This window comes from Myotis lucifugus, unplaced genomic scaffold (genome assembly GCF_000147115.1).
Source record: "Myotis lucifugus unplaced genomic scaffold, Myoluc2.0 scaffold_12, whole genome shotgun sequence".
NCBI classification, from domain to species: domain Eukaryota; kingdom Metazoa; phylum Chordata; class Mammalia; order Chiroptera; family Vespertilionidae; genus Myotis; species Myotis lucifugus.
The window spans coordinates 15233998-15254844 of record NW_005871060.1 but is presented as its reverse complement, the minus strand read 5'-3'; the positions used below and the strand labels follow the sequence as shown (position 1 = coordinate 15254844).

General features: G+C 38.1%; 1 pseudogene; it reads left to right on the top strand.

Moving 5' to 3' along the window:
- The first annotated feature begins 18246 nt into the window (after positions 1-18246).
- Positions 18247-19803, top strand: LOC102417154 (annotated as a pseudogene).
- Positions 19804-20847: the final 1044 nt, after the last annotated feature.

The following is a 20847-nucleotide window of genomic DNA, read 5'->3' as shown; positions in this document are numbered from 1 at the left end:
TATCACTCTTTTATTATCCCACAAACTCTGAGCAACAATTATGAAGGGCATGGAGGAGTGCCTCAAGAAACTCACAGTCCAGTTGGGAATATGAACATTTAAATAGCAAACAATAATGCAACAATTTTCTAGTAGATACAATATTCAAAGAGAACACAATAGGAGCAATGAATTATTCCAAGGATTGAAAGGAAATGTGAAGAAACGTACAAGAAGAGTGGGAGTTTATCAGGCAGAGAAGGGGGAAAAGGTACTCTAGAGAAGAAACTATCCCCATGAAGACACTGCATGGGAGACCTTGATAGTGCTACCAAATAACTAATGATCCAAAGAGGTACTTTAGACTGTTGGGCCCTTATCTTTAGAGTCTAATTCCTTAAAATCTCTACTAATAAAAGGGTTATATGCTAATTAGACCGGGTGACCAGCCATCTTTTGGATGTCCAACTTCCTTCCGGACAAAGCCACTGTGGTGGGAGCCAAGGCAGAGGTGATTAGGGGCAATTAGGCCAGCAGGGCAGGGCAGTGGGGGCAATCAGGCTGGCAAGACAAGGCAGTTGGGAGCGATCAGGCCAGCAGGGCAGGGCAATTGGGGGCAATCAGGCTGGCAGGGGAGCGGTTAGGTGGCAGTCAAGCCAGCAGAGTTGGTTAGGGGCAATCAGGCAGGCAGGCAGGCAGGTGAGTGGTTAGGAGCCAGCAGTCCCGGATTGTGAGAGGGATGTCCGACTGCCGGTAGTCAGACATCCCCCAAGGGGTTCCAGATTGGAGAGGATGCAGGCCGGACTGAGGGACACCAACCCCTGTGCACAAATTTCATGCACCGGGCCTCTAGGGAATAAATAAAGCCACTACTTGTTCAGTTTAAACTTCCTCTGCTTTCTCTCATAATTTAAGTTTGTGGTAAAAAAAATTTCTGTGGTGGATTGGGGAAGAAATTGGGGTCTGCTAGACTTGGAGTACTAGCACTACTTTAGTTACTACTTGTATGGAGCTGGAAAATTAATTTTTTTAGTTTCTCATATCTCTTAGATTTAAAGTTAAACAAAATAGTACTTAATTCCTAGTTTTTGGTACAGTGTCTACCTAAGAGGGGTTAGTGACAAACATGTTAGTTTTAAACATTCACTCTAATGACATTTAAATTTACTCTTAGGGATATGCAGTGTTGACTACTGGGTCCAACCACATACTAGAACATCCATCTACTCTTAAAATCAACAGTCAAGGGCACAGAATAAAAAAGAATGTCCAGATGGCTGTGGGAATCTTCCTTTCTGTGCCTTATGAAGTAACTATTATATAATATTATATAATTGACTAATATTAGCCAACACTTTGAATATCTCAGATAAAATCAATGTAAGTTCTGAGTAGAATTTCATTTGATCTAACCATGCAATCAAAACATGATTGCTAGTGTTCCTAATTATAGCAGTTTGGAGCTATATTACTAAAATTATAAAATGAACTGTTTCCCATAGCCATTTAGCTTAAAGCAGATATGCATAGGTGAGTTTCCCTGAATTGCGCTACCTACAATACCTAAAATTAATATGGACCCTAGGTGCAGAGCAATTCACAGAGAAATGCCCTCACATTTTCTTATAAGCTTTCCTGAATTCTTAACAGTAACCTCAAAATATATTTTAGTACACTCAGTGAAAATTGAAGTCTGTTCATTCTGAGGCAACGTCTGTTATAATCAAAAGATAGCAAATACTAGAGAATGTTCATTTTCTTATCACATTTCCTACAGGAAGATGGTCCTCACACTGCCTTTGAGACCAGACAAATTTGCCATATGGAATGACTCAAAAAACATTTATTATATACAATGTTCCCATATTCTCATGCTCATTCAATAAAAAGGAACAAATCTTCCTTCCTGCTTTGCTAAGATTACAATAGTTTAGAAAACTATTTAACAAAGGGGCCTTCCCATTCATCTGGTTTCTGACCCACTGCACAAGGGAACATACATTAATTTATCCCTTAAATTAGTATTCTCTCCCTGGGTCAAAAGGCTCTTTGTCATAGACAATGGGTTTTTCTTAGAATAAAAAAGGGAACTACTTCAATGAATGAAAAAAGGTTGTTTTTCCCCCTCATGCTTAGGTTATTAGGAAGGTTTATAGTTGAAAAGGGGAGAATATTTCTCTGAAATCAAAAGCTATAAGCTGATAATTCACCTTTTGTTAATTCATTTTGACTTCTTAAACATAGTGTTAAGAGATTTTGTAGATGTTTCTAGAATAAATAACCAATGACCTTTCTGTCTCTATTAAAGGACCTACTTTCTAAGAAGTCAGAAGGAAGTGGCAGTTAGACATTTAGCTTAAAGACTTGGAATCCATTCAGTCTGCAAACAGTTACCAAAAATCTGTTCAGCTTTTCTTCTTGGGCACTGTGAGAGACATTTCCCACTCCTTTTACTTTTAAGTGTGGCTGATTGTAGTAGGAATATGTCAGGTGCAGAGAAAACCAGGTGCCCAGGAAAAGGCAAAACTCTAAGCCCTTGTGTGCCCACTCTCTTAAGCATTAACCTCTGGAAGATGACATCTAAGCTTCTGCTATGTTTCAGCTTCAGCCCTAGGGAAGCAGAAAAATCAGACTGAGCGAGGCCATGGTGACATCAGGACCAGCATTGACTAATGACCCCCCTGGTACCACCAATCAGTGGAGACCATGAGGGCACACATCTGGAAATCTGATGGGTATTCTATTGAGCTCCTTCCTTGGGACTCCAGATAAAAGTCCTCAGGACAGGACAGAGGACCCACTCCTGTGTCTCTAAAGAGGCACATTTCTCTCCCTCTCTTTCTCCTAAGCTCCAAGAGCTCTTCTACTACCTCAACTTTTCAAATAAACTTTTCCTTATAATTTGGCTTTGAATTCTTTCAAGCTGAACTCAAGTACTAAGGTTGCTGAACCAAGGTCCAGCCTAAACTCATCACTTATGCCTTGTGCCATTTTCATTGACATAATTGCAGGTGTCCCCCTTCCCTCTCCCCCCTACTTCTCCTGCTCCACCCACCCATCATCCCCCTCCCTTGGCCTTCACCAAACTATTATCCATGTCCATGGGTATGTATATGTTCTTTAGCTAATCCATTCCCCTTCTTTATCCAGTCACCCCCACTGCCCTCCCTTCAGGAACCTGCCAGTCTGTTCCATGTATCTATGCTTCCATTTTGTTCCATGTATCCTGGTTCCATTTTGTTCATTGTTTATTGTGTTCATTAGATTCCACATATGAGTGAGATCATGTGATACTTGTCTTTCTCTGACTTGCTTACTTTGCTTAGAATAATACTCTCCAGGTCCATGTATGCTGCCTCAAAAGGTAAGAATTCCTTCTTTTTTATAGCCACATAGTATTCCATGGTATAAATGTACCAAATCTTTTTTATCCATTCATCTACTGATGGGCACTTGAGCTGTTTCCAGATCTTGGCTATTGTAAATACTGATGCTATAAACATAGGGGTGCATATATTCTTTCTGATTGGTGCTTTGGGATTCTTGGGATATAGTCCCATAAGTGGATCACTGGGTCAAAAGGCAGTTACATTTTTAAATTTTCGAGGAAACTCCACACTGTTTTCCACAGTGGCTGCACCAATCTGTATTCCTACCAACAGTGCACTAGGGTTCCCTTTTCTCCACATTCTCGCCAGCACTTGTTTGTTGATTTATTGATAGTAGAGGTTTTGACAGGTGTGAGGTGATACCTCATTGTCGTTTGTATTTGCATCTCTGATGATTGGTGACCTTGAGCATTTTTTAATACATCTATTAGCCATCTGTATTTCTATTTTTAAATTGGATTGTTTGTTTTCCTGGTGTTGAGCTATATGGGTTCTTTATTTGGAAATTAACCCCTTCTGAGATGTATCATTGGTAAATATGTTCTCCCATACAGTGGGTTCTCTTTTTATTTTGCTGATGGTTTCTTTTGCTGTGCAGAGACCTCTTATGCTGCACATTTCAAAGTTTATGAAGCCATTTATTTCTCCTTCAGCTGGGGCTTCTCTGCTCTGTTAATTTTTATCCTGTTCTTCATTTATTCAACTTTTTAGTCTTTAGATCTGCAATGGATTTTGAATATATCACAGAAAAGAAAATTCAATACTCCATACACTCAGCAAGACCATCTCTATGGAATAATGCCATTCATATAAGAAAATAACACTTAAACAAATTATGGTTTAACATAGGTTTGCAAAACCCGTAAAGCCTCTGGGAATCAAGATATATTGAAAAATCCATTCTACCTGCTACATAAAAACACTTAAAAGCATCAAGATCCTTTGTGCCAACTGGAGAAATTGCAAGGAAAGGTGAAAGGATATTACTATATACCAAGGTATTTGCCTTTAACAGGTTTCCTTGATTTTTATTAAATGCCCATGGTTCTGGCACAGTGGTTTCACTTTGTATAAAAGCTTAATGTGTCACAGAATAATTTTTTTAAATCATTACTGGATTTTTAGACAGGATCCAATTTTGCTGCACATATCTCTTCTCATCTAATGGCCACAAACAATTTAAAATGGATGATTGCATTAAAAATGTATATAAATAAGATTGGTGCCCAGAGTTGCATACAGTATAGGATGGCACTTCAAGAGTTCAGAATACATATTTGAGTAGTACTAATAATAATTTGTTCCCTTTGATGCAGATTAGGAGAAAAATATCAATACTTTCAGTGTTATGCATATTATAATGTTATAATTTAATTGCCAAAAAATGCAAGTGACATGATGGATCTAATTATTTAATGAGGACATATATAATATAGAATATGTGTTTAGATATGAATTGATAAAAATGTGCACAAATATATACATAGCTTTAATGTTCTAGGGACATGAGAAATCACTGGAGACTAATTTTAAGAGTGTTCCTTTGTAGGGTAACGCCCCTGACTCTTCTAGGTGGGAAACCCATGGAGGCCAAGAGAACACTGAGTCTCAGATGAAAAGTGAGAATGCCAGGCCTACTCCTGAGCTCTTATCTCCATCACAGTGTCACCATAATAGAAAAAAAAACTTTCTTTGTTTAAAATATATTTGTTGAGGAGGAGGGAGAGAGAGAGAGAGAGAGAGAGAGAGAGAGAGAGAGAGAGAGACATTTGTGTGGTTGCTTCCTGCCCATTCCCAACCAGGAATTAAATCTGCAATCTGGGTATGTGCCCTCACCAATCAAATCTGCCACCTTCTGGTGTACTGGACAACTCTCCAACCAACTGAGCCACACCAGCCAGGGCAAAAAATAGATTTTTAGGTGGTTTTATGTTTATAGCATTAATGAGCAGAAAGTACAGAGATTTCCCATGTATCCCCTGTGCATATAAAAGCATAACCTCCCACATTATTGACATCCCAATTAGCGTGGTAAATTTATTATAATTAATGAACCTACACTGACATCTTATTATCACCCAAAGTCCATTTTGTTTACTTTAAGGTTCACTCTTGGTGGTATACATTCTATGAATTTAGATAAATTCATAATGATCTGTATCCATCATTATAACAATGTACAGACAAGTTTTACTGCCCTGAAAACTCTCTATGCTCTGCCTACTTAGCCACCACCCCCCCCTGCACTTCTAACCCCAGGCAGCCACTGGTGTGTTTTTTTCCCCATAGTTTTGCTCTTTCTAGAATGTCATATAGGTAGAATCATACAGTATGCAGCTTTCTCAATTGGCTTCCTTCACTTAACAACATGCATTTAGGTTTCCTCTGTAATCATTCTTTCATGGCTTGATTTCTCTTTAGCACTGACAATATTCCATTGTCTGGTTGTACCACAGTTTATCCATTCACCTCCTGAAGAGCAACTTCGCTGCTTCCAAGTTCTGGAAATTATGAATAAAGCTGCTATAAACATCCATATGCAGGTTTTTGTGTGAACATAAGGTTTTAACTCCTTTGGGTAAATACCAAGGAGCATGATTATTGGATCATTTTGTAAGAATATGCTTAATTTTCTATGAAAGTGCCAAACTGTCTTCCAAAGTGTCTGTACCATTTTGTATTTCTATCAGCAATGGATGAGAGTTACTGTTGTTCCACATTCTCACCATCATTTGGTGTTATCAGTGTTGTGGATTTGGGCCATTCTAATAGATGTGTAGTGAGTGGTATCACATTGTTATTTAATTTGCATTTCCCTGATGAAATATGATGAGGAGCATCATTCCATATGCTTATTTACCTTTTGTACATCATTGATGAGGTAGTGTTAATGTCGCTGGCTCATTTTTAATCAGGTTGTTTTCTTATTGTTGACATTTATTAGTTATTTGTATATTTTGGACAATAATCCTTATTCAGATAAAAAACATTGTCTCCAAATCTGTGGCTTGTCCTTTTATTCTTTTGACGGAATCTTTTGCAGAGCAGAAATTTTAATTTTAATGCACAGTTTATAAATTCTTAAATACATAGATTATGATTTTGTTGTCTTAGCTAAAAAATTATCATAAAACCCAAAGTTTCTCTGGTATTATTTTCTGAAAGTTTTATATTTTACATTTAGATCTGTGATCCATTTTGAGTTAAATTTTTAAAAATATGTTTTTATTGGTTCCAGAAGAAAAACGGAGAGGGAGAGAGAGATGGGAACATCAATGATGAGAGAGAAGCATCAATCAGCTGCCTCCTGCATGCCTCCTGCTGGTGATCCAGCCCATCACTGGGGCATGTGCCCTGACCAGAAATCGAACCACAACTTCCTGATTCATGAGTTGATGCTCAACCAGTGAGCCACACTGGCTGGGCTTGAGTTAATTTTTAAAGAATGTAAGACATGTGTCTAGGTTCATTTTGTTTGTAGATATCCAGTTTTTCCAGAATCATTTGTTGAAAAGGTTATATTTTCTCCCTTGTATCACCCTTGCACCTTTGTCAAAGATCAGTTGATTATATTCATGTGAGTGTATTTCTGGAAAAGTCTGCCTTTTGAGAGCCTGAGTGAAAGGTGACCTTACTCAGCAGCCTGTGCACACACTGTAGCTGTGATAGTGACAAACTAATCAGGCTCCAGTTTTCTCAGCATTTGACTGTGGAAGCTCAACTGGGTAAGTGCTTGCAGTACCGGGAGAGGGGCTCCTCAAGGAGAAAATAACAAACTTCCAATTAATGATAAGTAAGGTGTTCAAGCAATTAAAAGGAAATGCAGAAAAGATGTGAGTGCATCTCTAGATAGAGGGGTGGAGTGAATTACAGCTATACACGAGTTCATACAGTTATACATGAGTTTATACACATTCTCCATAATCTGCTTTTTTGTCCCCCAAATTCAATCACCCAATCTAAAGTGATAAAATCTCCCAGTCTAAAGAGGAATTAGAAACATCAACAATATAATTAGCATCAGATGGTGATGCCCAATGTAAAAGATTAAAGACGACCCCAGAATCAGCAGAATGGTCCCTGCTTGCACTTTAGTCAGAGAGACAGGTGGATATTTTGAGCTCTGCTAAGCAGTAAAGTTTTTATGTGTCTCTCTGGAAATGAATTTGGATTGATGGCTGGTCTGTCATCAGCTGCTTGGAAATGCTGAACCATTTGGTAAATAATGTGGACAGATTCCAACATCAAGCTCTTCTTCTACATTGCTGTCTTTGTGGCTTATCTAATACAAAGATTTGTTTCTAATTAAAGCGAAGTTTTGAAAGAAGATAAGTTGAGGGGAGAATATAAATTAACATGATTATGGAATGGAAATACTGGACAAATAGAAAAATTCCAGTGTCAGACGACAAAGAAGAGAGCATGAGTAATAATAGGGAGGGTTACCCTTGTTGTGCCATGAGTGAATCAGGAGGCAAAAACAAAGGCTATATTCTGTGGCCATTTCTAGAGCAAAATGGAATACAGCCTAGTGTTTAAAAAGCTCTTCCCTTTCTTCTGCACAGTCCAATTTGGCCAACCCAGATGGCATCATTTGAGTCTGAACTAGCCAAATAGTTACAATTAATTCAAGAATTGCTTTTAGCAAAAATTCAGCAATTTGCAAGCTAAGAGGTTGAACTCACCAGAGTCATGTGTTGTCATTAATGCACTGACCTTGAAATAGAGGACAAGCCTTGGTAAATAGGGGCTCTCTGGGGAAACAACTATATATTGATACTAGTTACAGGGTGATTTATTTTCCTAGGGGACACTAGGAAATAATAGAGGCTGGGAGCATTGCAAATGAAACTGTAGACAAATATAACATTCTGACCAATAATCTGAGGATTTAACTTAAATATTAACAAAAGCTCACATACCTATGTTTATTTACTTATTAGAAATAATAAAGAGGTTGATAATTTTAATTTAATCTAATCAGTTCTATCAATGTCCCATAAGTTTTCTCAAACTGAGAATAATTAATGATACCAGTCCAGTGTTATTTATTATCAGCATACTAATTTTCTGATAATTATAAAAGATAATAAAGAGAGCACCATTTCAAAATATGTTTTGTTCTTAAGGTCCACAATAAACTATAAGACATAGTTTGGTTAACCAGTAGCAATCACATTTTTTCAGTGTCTATGTAAAATAATACATATGTGTATTTATTATTTAAATTCTTTCTTCATATTTGTGTAATGCAGTAATTGCTATAAAGATACATGGAGGAGGAGCTATAGGTTATATCTGAATGGACATAGATTATTGCTTTGGGAAAACTCTGATACCTGCAGTGCTACCAGATCTTGAGGTTTAATAAGGATGGGACTCAATAGCACTGACAAGTACTAGTACTTCAGCCAGCCTCTCCAGTATCCCTGCAGGTATTCCTTCCCCTCCACAATCACCTTTAATTCCTGCAAAGAGGGATATAGAGGACAAAGTTTGAATACAGCAGGAAATCTGCCAGTACTGGACAATCTACCAACTTACATCAGGAAGTTGACCACTTCTCATGTCTTCCTTATGAAAATGAAGAAAGCCTGCATCTGGAGGTCAAGTCCCCTTATTTAGCACAGTGGCTTCCAATTTTTTAAGTCATAAACTTATTTTAATGACAAACTTTATGGGTCCCCTCTAATGTAGTAGTTATTAGAATCCATTGTTTAAGATCATTCATACTTCTCATACAATACTTCTCATAAAATCAGTATGAGTTTAAAGAATGTACGTTTTATTAATATCTGTGAGTTCATATCCATTATTCATGCTGCATATTTTAGGAGAGCTAAATTAAGACCAGAATGACAATGCTTTGTGTGATAGGAACTGTTGGATGCTCTTTCTCTGGGACTCGTGTCCCACTGACTGTGAACTCTTGCTCTGGACTGTTCAATGTGCCATAAGATTTATTCTCACTCAACATTGCCCTCAACCACATACCCTGTTTTCTGTTCTCCATGGTCTGTTCTCAAACAAGGTCACCCTTAAAATTTAAGTCAGATCCTGACACTCTTCTGGTAGTCCTACAGTGCCTTCTATCTTACTCAGAGTAGAAGCCATAGTCCTTGTCATGGTCCTTAAGGCCCTTACTCCAGGATCCTGTGTCAGTTCTTGGTGGCTTCTCCTCCTCCTCCTCCTCCTCCTCCTCCTCCTCCTTCTTCTCCTTCTCCTCCTCCTCCTATTCCTTCTCCTCCTCTTCTTCTTCTTTCTCCTCTTCCTCCTCTGCCTTCTTCTTCTTCTCCTTCTTCTTCTCCTCTTCTTCTTCTTCCTCTTCTTCTTCTTCTTCTTCTTCTTCTTCTTCTTCTTCTTCTTCTTCTTCTTCTTCTTCTTCTTCTTCTTCTTTTCTCTCTCTCTCTCTCTCTCTCTCTCTCTCTCTCTCTCTCTCTCTCCTCTCTTCTCCTCTCCTCTTCCTCTACCCCTCTCAGGTCCAGACACACTATCTTATTTGCTCTTTTCTAGTAGACAATTGAGTTCAACTACTCCCATCTTGAGGCTGTTGGACTTGATATTACATTTGTCTGGAATACTCTTTCTCAAGATCTTTACGGATTTTCTTATATCACATCCGAGAGAACTTTCCCCACCACCCTATTTTAAAATGCCATTTCTGACTCTATATTCCCAACTTCCCTTTACTTTGAAAAAATTTCCTCCATGGCGCTTATCACTATCTGATACAATGTAAAGGTTATTTGTGTTTTATTGTCTGGGTTTCTCCTTTTCAATTAAGACTTTATGAAGCAGGGAGGCATGCATTTATGTGCTTTTATTAATTACTTCATATCCCCTGGTTGCAACAAAGCCTGACACATGGAAAACACTGAATAAATATTTGTGAATAAGTGAAGTAGTTATTCTTCATGTTTAACTTAAATACAATAAACCTGGAATATTTTCTTGGTAAACCATATATTTCAGTACTCAATCTCATTCTATGTCCAAATTGATATCTTTAAATGTTTCCTGAGTGAATTTTGCTCCTTTTAGTGAATTAAATTCAGAACACCCTTTCTCTTCTCCAACTGCTTCTGACACAGTGCTAAGCTCTTAATAGATTTGGAAAAAAAAACAAAACAACAACATACACACACACAATAAAACGCTGCCTGGTTTAAAATGAGGTGCTTCAAAATGTTAGAGAAAATGAATTGCTGTGTCCCAGCCTCACTGTGTCACTCCTTTGTCTTCATGAAACACAATTAAAGAGGGAAGTGACTGCTGAATAATGTCATCAATACAAAACCTTGACTGAATGGAGGGAAAGAAGTAAAGGGACATGCACTGAGCCCAATATCCTTACTGACATCACCAAAGGTGTGCAGTATCTCAACAAGATCAAGGACAGCATAGTGGCTGGTTTCCAGTGGACCACAAAAGAGGGGGCACTGTGTGAGGAGAACATGCCAGGTGTACACTTGAGGTCCATGATGTAACACTGCATGCTGATGCTATCCACTGAGGGGGTGGCCAGATCATCCCCACAGCCCGGTGCTGCCTCTATGCCAACGTGCTAACTGCCCAGTCCCCACTCATGGAGCCCATCTACCTTGTGGAAATCCAGTGTCCAGAGCAAGTGGTTGGTGGTATCTACTGAGTCCTGAACAGGAAGTGGGGCCATGTCTTTGAGGAGTCCCAGGTGGCTGGCACCCCCATGTTTGTTGTGAAGACCTAGCTGCCCATCAATGAGTCCTTTGGCTTCACCGCAGACCTGAGATCCAACACAGGTGGCCAGACTTTTTCGCAGTGTGTGTTTGACCACTGGCAGATCCTGCCCTGAGACCCCTTTGACAACACCAGCCGCCCCAGCCAGGTGGTGTCCAAGACACGTAAGCTCAAAGGTTGAAAGAAGGCATCTCAGCTCTGGACAACTTCCTGGACAAATTGTAGGTTGCTCTTCCTGCAGCCTGCCACCCAGGTGCCATCCCCCTCACTGGCTCATGATCAAGCACAACAAGTCTTCATTCTCCACAACATCTTGAGACTGTCCAGATACAGTGCCGCTCACCTGGCTGGTTCTGGGGCCACTCTGTGCCATCACTCAACATGAACACTTGATGTTGTTTCTTTCTATACTTATTTCAAGATTTCAGAGGCAACAGAAATGCCCTGGCTACAGGGTCTTATTTGGCTGGTGGGGGAGGTGGGATGAGACACCCAACACTTCTTTCCATTTCTGAGGAAAACTCAAATGTCAAAAAAAAAAACCCAAACAATTAAAATGCATTAAGAGGTTTATTTGGGTAAATGATCCATAGTGGATTTTCTCCCAGAAAGGGAGAAAGAACAAGCAGTTAGACATTTCTGTTTGGACAGAAGCTAGAAGGCAGGGAATTTTGTGCAATGTCACCATGAGCACCTCAAAGCTCTATTAGTGCCACTGGAATAATAAAATTGATTATGGTGGTGAAAAAAAGTAAAGGGACATATTTAAATAAAAATGAAGGACTACAAAACTGTGATAGTGAGGGGAGTACTAGAAAGATGATCCCTACAATCTCATGACTTTCTTCCACCTTATTGTTGAGAGCCTCCCTATTCCACAATGCACACCAGCAATCCTGAATGGCATGTACTAACACACACCAGTGGTCCATTTCTCATACCTATAGTGGTCTTCTCTTCCTCATCTTATTTCCTCAGGTCTTTTTACTCCTAGCTTTTTTCCCCCCATAAGGCCAAATTTGTATATTTCCTCAATTAAAATTTCCCTTCTCCTATTAGAAAGAAGTTTACCCTCCTTTGTAATTTCATGGCAACCAATCTTTACATTTATTACACTGCTTAACAAATGTTACTTGCCCTTATGATTATATATGCATATTATTGAATCTATCAGAGTATAAGCTTTTTAAGGATAAAACATATGCTGATTTATAATATAACTAGAGGCCCGGTGCACAAAATTTGTGCAGGGGGGGGGTGTCCCAGCCTGCAATGACGCAAGCGTTCCGTGCCCGGCCTTGTCAGAGGCCCTCCGCGGCCGGGATGGAACGCTTGCCTCGTCGCTGTGGCAGTGAAGCAAGCATTCTGCCAGGCCACTCATGCTGCCCGCTCTCAGTGGCTGCCCCTCCAGGACTGGGGGACTCCAGCGAGGCTGACAGAACTGGGCGCAGCCATCTTTTGACTATGGGCGCCGCCATCTTTTGTGACAGAGTGATGGTTAATTTGCATATCACCCTTTTATTAGATAGGATATTCAGCAATGACCAATTTCACACAGTGGATACTCAATATATGTTTGTTGGATAAGTGAATTGATGTATAGATACGTGGATAATTGGACAGATACATGCTTGATATGATCCATAGATTGAATATATATATATATCTGACAATAGCAAAACCTCAAGTTCGAAAATACCTATTTTTATTACCAAGCACTGAAGTCTTAGTTGTCATTTTATAGTGGGTTTAAAAGAAAATTAAAAGATTTCTTTAAAAACAAAGTTTAATTAAAATGAATTATGTTTAAAAGTGAAGCCCTTATAGAGCATCAAAGTTTCTAAGAAAATGTATATTAATTCTCACAAAGTTTTCTGAGAACCTGAAACAATTGGAAAATATGAAAAGGAATTTTTCTAAAACCATTGCTTTCTGCTACTTTTATTGCAACTATAAGTCAAAAAACACTTTTGAATGTTTGTTTTCAGATGTGGTGAAGACAGGAAAATATACAAATATAGTCCTTTAGTTAATAATTTAAAAATCACATATAATTTAATAATTAACATATATATAACTTTGTGTCAAACATTATTGGAAATTATTATTTTTATTATTATTGCATTTATAATTCTAAGTCATTCACAAATTTAAGTCTAAAACCAAATCTGATGAGAAAAATAATAACTTACCTATTAAGTATGGATCTTTTATAATAATTTCTTACATTGAAAGTGTCAATTATTAATACCTTTTAAAATTTGTATTATGGTAATATATAACACTACTTAAATGTAGATGAAAATGTGTAGATGTTCTCATTTGAGAGACCATCCTATTTAAACAGTATTCATCTATAAGTAGTGTTATGTTTTCTATCTACTTCAAACAGGTTAAATATTAAATCTTAACTTCTCTGCCACCTCTTAAGCCAAACAAAAAATATACCTATGAAAAATAAGAATGCAGCACTGAATAAAATTACAATGAAAAGCAACACTGTGTTTTAGTCACAAGAGAGGAGAGAGAGTACCAACAAGTCAAATGAGCTGGAACTAAGATAAAACCTGAGAGAGCACTTAAGAAAGTGCTTTACACAATGGTCAAATCCATCTGACTCAGAAAATCTTGAGCAGTCTCTTAACTGTGAACTGTTCTACCCTAATTATTATAGGAAGTTATCAGAGAACATGAGAAGAAAGGAATTCACTTAGCTAAGTCGGCAATAAGCACATGAGTCTCTTAACAACTCACAGAACGGGTGCAACCCAAAGGGGGCAGCATAATGTTTTAAAAATCATACCCTACTAAGCCTTTAATAACTATTGTTCCTTCTTCTATCCTAAGATATTGTCATTCTCTTATTCTTCATGATTTCAATACACTTATATGTACCTGTTCCTAATGTGTGCATCACATTTTTTCCAGTAATTTTCTTATTTATTCCATTCATAAACCTTGTTTGATTGTGAAGACAGAAATGTAACAGACTATGTTATTCATCCAGAACTCATAGTTGGAGAGGCTGCTAAAAGTGTTTGTGTGTGCTGGGTGATAAATGTAAATAGAAAGGGTAGAAAAACATTCTGGGAAGAATTAGCAAATAGTGCAAAAATATGAAAATAGAAAATGAACAAAACCTTTAGGAAACTTGAAAAAAATCAGATTTTTCTGAAGCATAAAACAAAAATCCAAAGAGCTTATATACTTAAATGCATAGGCCATGGACACAGACAATAGAGTGTTGAAGGCCTGAGGGGAGGTAGGGGCTGGCTGGAGGAGGGGGCGGCGGGGGACATCTGTAATACTGTCAACAATAAAAATATATATAAAAAGAAAAAAAATTAAAAAGAAAAAAAACACACAAAGTATGAAGCATTGGGCCTGTGGAATGTGGTTTTGGTATCTAGAGGTGAAATAATAAAAAAGCATCAGCTGTCAGGATGGCAGGAGTTGGTGTCTTCCCCAGCAGCGAGCGGGGAAAGACCAGACTCCAGTTTGGGATGTTTCTTGACAGTAGAATGAATTATGGATTATTTCTTGGTAAAAAAGTGACAGTGGGGATACAAAGCTAAAGAAAACAAGAGAAATAGCGATTTGTTGAATAGTGAGCTATGAGGTAGGAAGAATTCATATAAGATGGTTCTCTTTTGTTTGGGAACTAGAATAAATCAACACATCATCCATCTACCTAGAGAGTTAATCTGGGATAAGAAAACACTGAAAGGGAAAAGGCATTTCTTTATTTTGGATTTTTTGAATTTGTGGGACATCTAGTTGACAAGCTAAGTTTGGATATGCATGTTTTCTTATTTGCATTTTAAAAAACTCTAATATCAAGGTTAAAGAGTAATTAAAGCTAAAAAGTTTTAAATCTTCAAAGCAAGGTTGCCTTTTAGGAGGAGTTTTAAATATGAAAGCTTTTGTTTATTATTTCAGAATTTTTATTTTTAAAGGTTGTAAGTACACAGCTATAAAAGATAAACCACCTTGTGAAATCCATTTGGGACATCCAAGTTTCCAATAGCTTCCTTTTTCTGTCACCTCTAGGATCATGATAAATAGCACAGTTTCATCCATGCCCTTCACCTTTTTTAATGATCAACATAAAAATAAATTCTCTCAAACAGTGAAGCTGAGTGTAAGAGCAAACACATCTTTATTTTAAGGAGGTGCACCAGGCTATAATTTTCTGACAAAACTAATAAAGAGCCAAGTCATCTGATTGTATTTCAGGGTACAGTACTTAATTTATCCACCTGAATGACTCTGTAAGAGAAATGCTTGAATGGATCTGAAACATGGAAGGGAGGTATGGATTTGTGATGTAGATTAAGGTAGGATTAGTTTCATAAACATTTTTGCAGGCACAGGGAGACAGTAATGAATATTGAATTAACCAAAGGCAAGTCAGCAAGAAAAACCTGGGACATGACAGAAAAAGCCAAAATAATAAAATTATATTTTTCTTAAGTAAATTTCTTAAAATGAAAAAGAACAAACTATTAAACCACCCACTATGTGGGCCTCTAGATTTTATGAACATCAATGATGTTTTATGAATAAAATAAGAAATTTGTTTGCTTTTATTAAACCCCTTTGCCATAGTCTGCTATTTTTTATAAGTTTGGGTTCTGTTTTATATTTTAATATCCCTCTTCCCTGTGGATGTGTGATTCTCAGTTTGATATGTGGGAGGAAGAATCACACAGATGTCTGGAATTCTTATCTCTTCTCCCAGTAGGTTTGTTTTTAATTCACTCTCCCACACTTGTACCTCTACTCTCCTTAATAAGAATGAAATCCCTTTTATTCATTAGCATTTTAATAGAAAAAGAAGACTACAATAATAGTATATGCTATGTCCATATGCTATGTTAAATAGGATGGAGCATTCTGTAATTCCCAGAAGAAAAGTTTCATGCAGACTAAATAAAGCATTGAAATTGTATCAGTATTAGTTATGTCATTATTTTCTTCTCTTGCAATTATGGTAAAGAGCATCTAAATGCTTAAAATTAACATTTGGTAATTTTGCTTATGGCTTTCCCAAACTCTCTGAACTATTCTAAGGCACAACTGAAAGAAATGTATCCTATATAGTAAAAACTTAATATGCTAAGTGCCCGGTGGTCGGGTCAGCAATTCAACCAATCAAAGCATAATATGCTAATATGTTAAGGCTGCTCAACCACTCACTATGACGTGCACTGACCACCAGAGGGCAGATGCGCCGACCGATAGGTTAGTTTGCTGCTGGAGTCTGGCCGATCGGGACTGAGCAAGATGGGCTGGACACGCCCTGGAGCCCTCCTGTGTCCCTCCCTGGCCCCAATCATGCACCAGTGGGCTCCCTTGGCCTGACCTGCACCCTCTTACAATCTGGGCTGAGGGACGCCCCCCTTCCTGAGTGCACAAATTTCATGCACTGGGCCTCTAGTTTTAAATATGAGGAGATCCTAAAGTAAAATATACCTTTCAGTGCTCTCTCAGGCTACACAGGGCTGAGTCAGCTACCCAGTGATAGTCCAAATTTATTACCTTGGAAATGTTCATATAATTAACAGTGTTTCCAAATCTGTCTTTCTCTTTGAAAAGTAAATTTAGTGGAAGCTCCTTATCAAACACATTATAGTATACAAAGGTCACTATGAGTCAAAGAAATTGGTTGTCTGATATTCAAAACTATGCTCTAAGTTTCATATTGACAGGTATGCTCATTCAGTTTGGAAATGAGTGAACCGTCAGAAAAAATGGTAGCTAAAGAACTAATGAAAAACTTGTCCTAATGTACAAGCTTTATTAATGCAAAAGATAAGCAAATATGAAAAGCAAAACTTAGCATCCACCAAGCCATTTTTGATATTTTAACTTATTCTTTTAAAGCGTGATTGGAATTGCAACAGTTTTCAGTTAATTTAAGAACTGCCTTATGATTAATATTTGAAGCAGCCAGGCATATAGTCCCAATTTAGAATAGAGTTACCTCTCCAGCTTCCAAATATCATCAATTTATATTTTCAACAGGACTCCACAGACCAGCTTTTAAAAACTGAAGGGCATAGAACTATGTGCAAAGAGCAGGAGTCTGGATCAATCCTTTCTAAGGACTTTGTTTCTGTATGTGATGAACATTTTTAATCCTTTCTTGCCTTTTATTTTTTAACAACATTCAACATTGTTTTGAGATTCTTTTCCTTTTTTAAAAATATATTTTTATTGATTTCAGAGAGGAAAGGAGAAGGAGAGAGAGATAGAAACATCAATGATGAGAGAGAATCATTGATCGGCTGCCTCCTGGATACCCCCTACTGGGGATTGAGCCTGCAACCCAGGCATGTGCTCTTGACCAGAATCAAACCCACCACCCTTCAGTTGGCAGTCCGATGCTCTATCCACTGAGCAAAGCAGGATGGGGCTTTTTTCCCTTTTGAAACAATTTATTTCCTGAACAACTGTGATAGTGCCTGCTTTTAGTTTTCTTCCTAATCCTTTCCTGCCATTTTGTCTGAAACTCTTGTGTTGACTTTGCCACAGCAGCTATACTGAGATACACAATAATAAATTTCACATATTTAAAGTATACTATTCAATAAGTTTTGACCTATGCATCTACCAGTAACACATCTCTACATTTGAGATAATGCACGAATTCATTACTCTCAAAAGTTTCCTAATTCCTCTTTGGAATCCTTCCCTTCAGCCCCTGTGCCTCCCTCTCATTCCTAAGTAATCATTAATCAGCATGCAGTCATTATTGCTTAGCTTTACTTTTCTAAAATGTTATATAAATGGAGTAATATAGCCTGTTCCTTTGCCATCTGGCTACATACTTATTGTGAAATTCATCTACTTATTGTGAAATTTATCTACATGGTTGCATGTATCAACAATTCTTCTTTCTTCCTTCAAGTGCCACAATTTGTTTATGCTTTTATCTCTTGAATGACATTTGAGTTGTTTCCAGTTTTTTTGTTGTTGCAAATAAAGCTGCTAAGAACATCTGTGTACACGTCTCTATATGGATATGTACTTTCGTTTTTCCTGTGTAAATACCAAGAATTGAAATGACTGGGTGATGTTAGTTGCATGTTTAAGTTTTTTTAAAAGTTCCCAAATTTCTTTTCAAAGTTGTCAAACCATTGATTTGCTCAGCCACGCAGAAGTCGTGTGATCAGTCTGCTTCGACGTCAGGATCCACTAAGAGACGATGCTGTTGGGTACCCAAGGCGGAGAGGGACTCGTGGTGGAGGTCCGCGGCTTGCCCTCGTCTTGCTTGGCTAATGAAGTGGAGTGTTTTTATTCTGACTGCAAAATTCAAAATGGGGCTCCAGGTGTACGTTTCATCTACACCAGAGAAGGCAGACCGAGTGGCGAGGCTTTTGTTGAACTTGAATCAGAAGATGAAGTCAAATTGGCCCTGAGAAAAGACAGAGAAACCATGGGACACAGATATGTTGAAGTATTCAAGTCAAACAATGTTGAAATGGACTGGGTGTTGAAGCAGACTGGTCCAGATAGTCCTGACACGGCCAAGGATGGCTTTGTACGGCTTAGAGGACTCCCCTATGGATGTAGCAAGGAAGGAATTGTTCAGTTCTTCTCAGGATTGGAAATCGTGCCAAATGGATAACATTGCCGGTGGACTTCCAGGGGAGGAGTACGGGGGAGGCCTTCGTGCAGTTTGCTTCACAGGAAGTAGCTGAAAAGTCTCTAAAGACACACAAGGAAAGAATAGGGCACAGGTATATGGAAATTTTTAAGAGCAGTTGAGCAGAAGTCAGAACTCACTGTGACCCACCATGAAAGCTTATGGCCATGCAGCGGCCAGGTCCCTATGACAGACCTGGGGCCGGCAGAGGGCATAGCAGCATTGGCAGGGAGCTGGGTTTGAAAGGATGAGGCTAGGTGCCTATGGTGGAGGTTATGGAGGCTATGATCATTATAATGGCTATAATGATGGCCATGGTTTTGGGTCAGATATATTTGGAAGAGACCTCAATTACTGTTTTTCAGGAATGTCTGACCACAGATAGGGGGATGGTGGCTCTACTTTCCAGAGCACAACTGGACACTGTGCACACATGCGGGGATTACCTTACAGAGCTACAGAGAATGACATTTATAATTTTTTTCACTGCTCAACCCTGTGAGAGTACATATTGAAATTGGTTCTGATGGCAGAGTAACTGGTGAAGCAGATGTCGAGTTTGCAACTCACGAAGATGTTGCTTCGAAAGACAAAGCAAATATGCAACACAGCTATGTAGAACTCTTCTTGAATTCCACAGCAGGAGCAAGCGGTGGTGGTTACAGTAGCCAAATGCTAGGAGGCATGGTTTTGTCAAACCAGCCCAGTTATGGTGGCCCAACCAGCCAGCAGCTGAGTGGGGGTTATGGAGGTGGCTATGGCGGCCAGAGCAGCATGAGTGGATATGGCAGCCAAGGAGCAGTGAACAGCAGCTACTACAGCAGTGGGAGCCGTGCATCTGTGGGAGTGAATGGAATGCGAGAGCTGTCTAGCATGTCTAGTATGAGTGGTGGGTGGGGAATGTAATTGATCCTTATCACTGGCTCTTGGTCAACATTATTTTAAAGAAGAAAAAAACAAAACTTAACAGTTTTGCAATACCAGCTTGTGATTTATGCTTACTCTAAGTGGAAATCAGGGTTGAATTAAAGACTTAAAGGTTCATTATTTTTGAACACAAAGATTCATCTAGGACAGGGGTCCTCAAATTATGGCCCGGGGGCCACATGCAGATACAAATATTGTATTTGTTCCCGTTTTGTTTTTTTAATTCAAAATAAAATATGTGCAGTGTGCATAGGAATTTGTTCATAGTTTTTTTTTAAAACTATATTCTGGCCCTCCAACGGTCTGAGGGACAGTGAACTGGCCCCCTGTTTAAAAAGTTTGAGGACCCCTGTTTAAAAAGTTTGTTATAGGATGTAAAAACTAAGTTGAGTAAACTATAACTGTTAAACAATTTTTAGCTTTTCTCAAGTTAGTTCTGTTGTAGGATGTACTTAAGCAGTAAGTATATTTAGGTGAAATAGGTTGAATTATGTTAAATGTTGCTCTTACACCACATCACATTGAACACTGTTTGTGGAAGCATGTTGAAAAACATGCTTTTTTGGTAAAACTCAATATAGGGACTGTGTCTACAATTAAAACTGAAACATTTGGCATGTTAATTCTAGTTTCATTTAATAACTTCTAAGGCATATAAGCTTAAGCTATTTTTAAGTTAATGGGGAAATTTTGAGGCGCAATACCAATACTTTAGGATTTTGGTCTTGGTGCTTGTATGAAATTCCGAGGCCTTGATTTAAATTTTTCATTGTATTGAGATTTATTTTTAGGTGTATTGTGCTGAGTGAAACTTGTCTAATAAAATTTCCTTTTAAAAACTGCAAAAAAAAAAGTTGTTAAACCCTTTAAAATCTACCAGGAATGTATCCAAACTCTTTTATTCCATATCCAAGCCAAAACTTGGTATGATTGGTATGGTCAGACTTTTCAATTTTAGACATTTAAACAAGTGTATAGGGTTATCTTAATGTAATTTTAGTTTGCATTTCCTTCACTAACTTTTCATGTACTTACTTGTATCTGCATAGCATGCTTAGTGAAGTTCCTACCCAAATCTATACTGCATTTGTAAGCAGCTTGTTTTTTTATTAATGGTTTGTGAGAAATCTTTATATATTTAGGGAACAAGTCCTTTATCAGACATTGAATTGGCAGATATTTTCT